At 36.8% G+C, this 5,311-nt stretch overlaps 1 pseudogene; it reads left to right on the forward strand.

The window, feature by feature from the left end:
* The window catches only part of LOC107664974 (formin-binding protein 1-like), a 26,191-nt pseudogene that overhangs the window by 976 nt on the left and 19,904 nt on the right, over window positions 1–5,311 (forward strand).

Genomic DNA, 5,311 nt, shown 5'->3' on the forward strand with positions numbered 1-5,311 from the left:
GTACCTGCTCCTCCAGAGCGCCCTCCAGTGCCCACTCCTCCAGAGCGCCCCCCAGAATTCCTAATTTTCCCCAAGAAAATTTTTTTGGGGGGGCCATATGCCCGTGGCCGTGTTGGCCGAGCCGGCTAAGGTCACAGAGGATCTGCCATGGCCTTCTGGACTGCCTGCTTCGCCATGGCCTCCTGAGTCCCCTGCTCCGCCATGGTAACCTGAACTGCCTGCTCCGCATGGCCCCCTGAGCTCCCTGATCCGCCCTGGAGGCCTTCCTGTGTCCCTGTCTTGCACCAGCCTCCAGAGCGCCCACCCCCCCTCCCCGGTGACATATACACAGTACACACATATATTATGCAAACAAAACTTTTATTTTGAATGTGATTAATCGTTTGACAGCACTAGTATGTACACAAATTAGTTTTTGTTTAGATATAATCAAAGTTGATTGAATTAACAGTTAATTTTAAGGATCTATTGTGTGAAAAATGTTTTGCTGTCACGAAATTTCATTATTCAGTTGCCCTAAAAGTATTTGGACCCTTAAGCCAGACTTGCTTGAATGCAAAATATCAAACTTAAAAATAACACACTTTTCAAGATAAATCTTTCCCAAAATGAAATTGTTGATGTTACGAGTTGACACCAGTTGGGTAAAAGTGACTTTCAGACATTTTTTATGTAACTTAAGGGTCCAAAATGTTCATATTTATGTATTTTGTCATTATATCGGCCAGTATTGATATCAACACCAGTATCAGCCATTGAAAAACTTGATTTTGCTTTTTAATTTATTTTATTTCTCTAATTAAGCAAGAGAAACTACTTTTTGCCACATCTATGCTTTTTCTTTGTGATGTATTAACGTTTTCACATTTGCCATCAGGTACACCACATGTAGAGCGTTTCTAATTACTTTAAATGAGCTGAACGACTACGCGGGTCAACACGAGGTCATCGCCGAAAACCTGTCCACTCAGATAATCGCAGAGTTGAGCCGCTACACTCAAGAACTGAAGGCTGAACGGAAATCGGTACGAACATGTCTTTTCCACACTTTCATTATCATGATGATAACCAAAAACTCCTGCTCTCAGCTTTCTAGAGATCATTTACAGTGATTATCTTCCGAAAAAAGTATAAAATCCCTCAATAACGTCAATCGCCTGTTAAAGACGTGTGAAACCACAAAAATAATTCCTTCCCTGCTCTCCAGCACAGCGCTCACCTGTTACAAATCCAGGGTTAATCGCATCGGAATATGGTATTATTGTTTATGATTTCTCCCAGCTCCGTGGAATGAAGCCAGAGCCAATGTGGGTCATGTATTCAGGTCAGTGGAGTTTGAGAAGGTCGCCCTTCCCCCACTCTCGGCCTCTCTTGTCTAAAGGTTCTCGCGCGGGTTCAGGAGGCCTCTGTCTGAGGCTGGTGGCTGGAAGTAATATGACAGTGGAGTAAAACGCTGAGGGAGGCTTCGTTCGCCTCCGACCTCCATTGATGCATTTTGGCTGTCTTTTGTGTTCAAATGTCTCGCCGAGAGAAAGTGGTCTTTATGTATTTTTCATATAGAGAGTCGTGGTATGCCGTGAGTGGGTAGACACAAGCAAACGCTTGTGCTGGGTTGTCAGTGACGTATACGCTAATGAGAGCCCCTAAATAAATTATTTGTGTTCCAGTGAAGAATTCTGCAGTTAGTTAACATTTATTGTACATGAGTACGTCTTTGCTTCCGTAATTTAATTCTTTATGGAATGACGATGGATTTGGATTCAGCAATTGCTCTGGAATATAATCTTTCTAGCAGCTGCTGTCTGGCTTGATTGTCTCACATTTCATTTAATCAGCTTAGATTCCAATTAAATGTCTTTTCAGCGTAATATTTTAAAAGGACATGTCAGTAACACAATAATAAGTCAAACTGTGATAGTTGTCATGACTCTGCAAGAACTGAAATAGAATTTCTTAATCTGAAATGGAGTGCCTTATTTGTTAAAAATGCAGTATCTCATGGTTTGTTTCCAGTATAAACAGCCAAATATTTAACTGCAATGTTGAAAAAATATTTGTAAATATTAATAATAATAACAAGATTAATCTCTTTTACCACCAAGAAATACAGTTAAAGGGGTCATATGATGCTATTTTAAAGATCATTATTTTGTGTATTTGGTGTAACAGAATATGTTGACATGCTTTAATGTTCAAAAAACACATTATTTTTCAAATACTGTACATTATTGTATTTAATTAATCTACTTGGTGCTTTAAAGTAATAAAAAGCAGTTCACCCAAAAATGAACATTTTGGAATATAATGAACAAGTAATATGGACTACTTTTATGACGCTTTTTTGCTCACGGTCCAGTTTGGATGGAAAAGAACTGCTTTGCTTTATATCTCATTTTAGGTTTCATGAAAAACAGAAAATAATGGGGTTAGGAACAACATTGGAATGAGTAAATTATGATAAAATGTTAATTTTTGGATGAGCTGTTAATGTAATCGCTGTCAAATGTGCAGTAACTATTCGTTTTCTAACAAATATTAACCTAATGCAGGGCTCCAGACTGTGACCATTTTTTCTGCCAGTGCGACTCATTTTTGTGAGCGGTCGAACTGGCGCGACCACAGCGTTGTCCAACTCATAAGCGCTGCCATTTCTGTTGCATTTGAGAAACATCAAATCAAATGGAATCTATAACCATTCCAGCTATTTAAACTGGTATTGTTATATGAGGATGAGGGGGAATCAGTCTTGCAAGAATCTAAGGGATAGTGTTCAGAAGCTGGTTTAAATACACACAAAAAACAAATAGCAACAAAACATTTTTCCCAACATATATTGTGGGGAAAAATAGACAAGATAGAATGTGTTGTGCACATTTTCTTTGCATTTTCTTCAGAGAAATGAAAAGTGTAAATATGCAAAAAAAAAAAACGCTGTTCTTATAAACTTTCTATTTTTTTACTTAAAAATATTAAGCAGCACAGCTGTTTTCAACATAAATAATAATAAGAAATGTGTTTTTAGCAGCAAATCAGTATATTAGAATGATTTCTAAAGGATCAGTTTAGACAGTGAAGACTGGAGTAATGATGCTGAAAATTCAGATTTGCTATCACAGGAATAAATTACATTTTAAAATATATTCAAATTGTAACAATATTTTACAATATCACTATATTTTCATCAAATAAATGCACGCTTGGTGAGCAAAAGAGATTTAAGAGAAATCCCAAACTTTTGAACAGTAGTGTTCTAAATTTTAGATCTATTTCTTGTCTTTTCTTTCCTCAAGCATTTCCATGATGGCCGCAGAGCGCAACAACACATTGAGAATTCCTGGAAGCAGCTGGAATCGGTGAGTCAGTTTAACTGAACTTATTCATAGTGTGAATATTCAAATTTTTTTCCTGATACTGGCCTCTCTTTCATCACCTGTCTAAGATATGAGCTAGAACTGGGCAGCCTTGTACAATAAACACTTGTGTGAAATGAGCCACAGGTGCCTGTAAAAGACAAGTCACTGCTATATGTTTTAATACATAAAAAAATATAAAACTAATGGTAAATATAGAATGGCGAACTAAAAGTAGCACTGCTACAAGTTGAACTACATTTTTCAGTCACATGACAATGGCATGCATTTTTTTTCAGCAGTATGTATTGGTATAAAATCAAAAATGTAAATTTCTCATAATGTACATTTTTATTTATTTTTTGTCTCTTTCAGAGTAAGAGAAGATTTGAGCGAGACTGTAAGGAAGCGGATCGCGCTCAGCATTACTTTGACAAGATGGACGCCGACATTAACGTGACTAAAGCAGATGTGGAAAAGGTATGGGTCACATGTGTGTGTGAGAAGAGACAGATCCTATCACAAACCCTTCATTCTCCATGACTGCTTTCATCCTTTTCTGTGAGTCTGTGTGGATGATACCTCTTTGGAATGGGGCGGTGGTGACGGATGCTGATATAACCAATGTCGAGTTCGACTTTCTGAAAGTTAGAGTGAATCTGCCCTCATACCTTATACCTCACCTGCTCCTACCTTGCAGTACCTTCCCAGTGTTGCAGAAAATTACCTTTTTTTTTTTTTTTTCAAAGGGAAGTCGGACAGTAAGCCCCAAAAACTCTGTGATTATATTGGTACCTGCTAATGTTGATTTTGTTTTTTTGGGGGGTTTTGTGGCATTGGGGTGATTAGGCAGATGCTTAAAACAGATCATATATCATATATTTTTTATTCAAACAAACCAAATAATTTCCAGTTCAATTCCAGGTTTTTAAAATGTAAACAGTGTACCATCTTTTCTATTGAAATACGTAAACAAAATTATAAACTGGAGCTTTAGTATGAACATCGGGCTGAATTTAATTAATAAAATATGTAACATTGAGAATATTGAGATGAATGTACTTCATGAATTTTATTTTATGGTAATTAGTTTAGTGTCGGCAGCTCTCCCTGATTTGCTACTTGCTAGTATTGGAGTGTAAAGACAGAGATGTTTTGATTGTGTTTCAAGTTAAAACTTCAAATTAATTTTACAGCGTATAAAAACAGCGCTAGATTTGGGAAGTTGTTTCATTTCTTTGGATCAGTTCAAACGGTCTGTTTCAGTCATTCGATACAAAATGATTAAGTGATTTTTGTGAAAACAAATCATTATTTCAGAGAAAATATATAGATATTTATTATAAAATAAAATATTCTTTAAAATATTAATATATTTTACAGGTTACAGGGTGATATGGCTGCTGAATCTCTCTCACACACACACGTTTTCGGTTATACCGGTGTTAAGCCGCAACACCGGTTACGTCATTTGCCTACCGCGGCACCGGTTTATAGTAACAAAAATAATTTAGCCTAGTTCAGTTAGAGGACAGACACTTTTAAAAAACTAAACGCTCAATGCAGCATGCCGAACTGTGCACGAACGACAGTGCACCACGGAGCAGGAGTCAAATTTTATTTATCACGTGAGGAGAGTGAGTCGAGCTGACTGACAAGAGTGAGGTGAAAAAGACAAGACAATGGCAGAAGATTGTTTAGAAAGGAAATGCAAAGGCGCCTGTTTGGCAATATTTTAGATTTTGAAAAGCCTATTGACTGGAAGTTTTTTTAAACATTCATTTCTTATTTATTTGGTTCCACAGTGTTTGCTGATTTGTACTTTATTTAAACTTTGTGTATTTTATTTATTTTATTTTACATCAAGGTGTAGCTTATGCCGCGCCTCCAAGCTTTCTTATTCGTTTTGCTAATAAACATTCTATGTTTCTTATTTATTTGGTTCCACAGTGTTTGCTGAT

This window comes from Sinocyclocheilus anshuiensis, unplaced genomic scaffold (assembly GCF_001515605.1).
Source record: "Sinocyclocheilus anshuiensis isolate Anshui unplaced genomic scaffold, SAMN03320099.WGS_v1.1 scaffold363, whole genome shotgun sequence".
Classification (NCBI taxonomy): Eukaryota; Metazoa; Chordata; class Actinopteri; order Cypriniformes; family Cyprinidae; genus Sinocyclocheilus; species Sinocyclocheilus anshuiensis.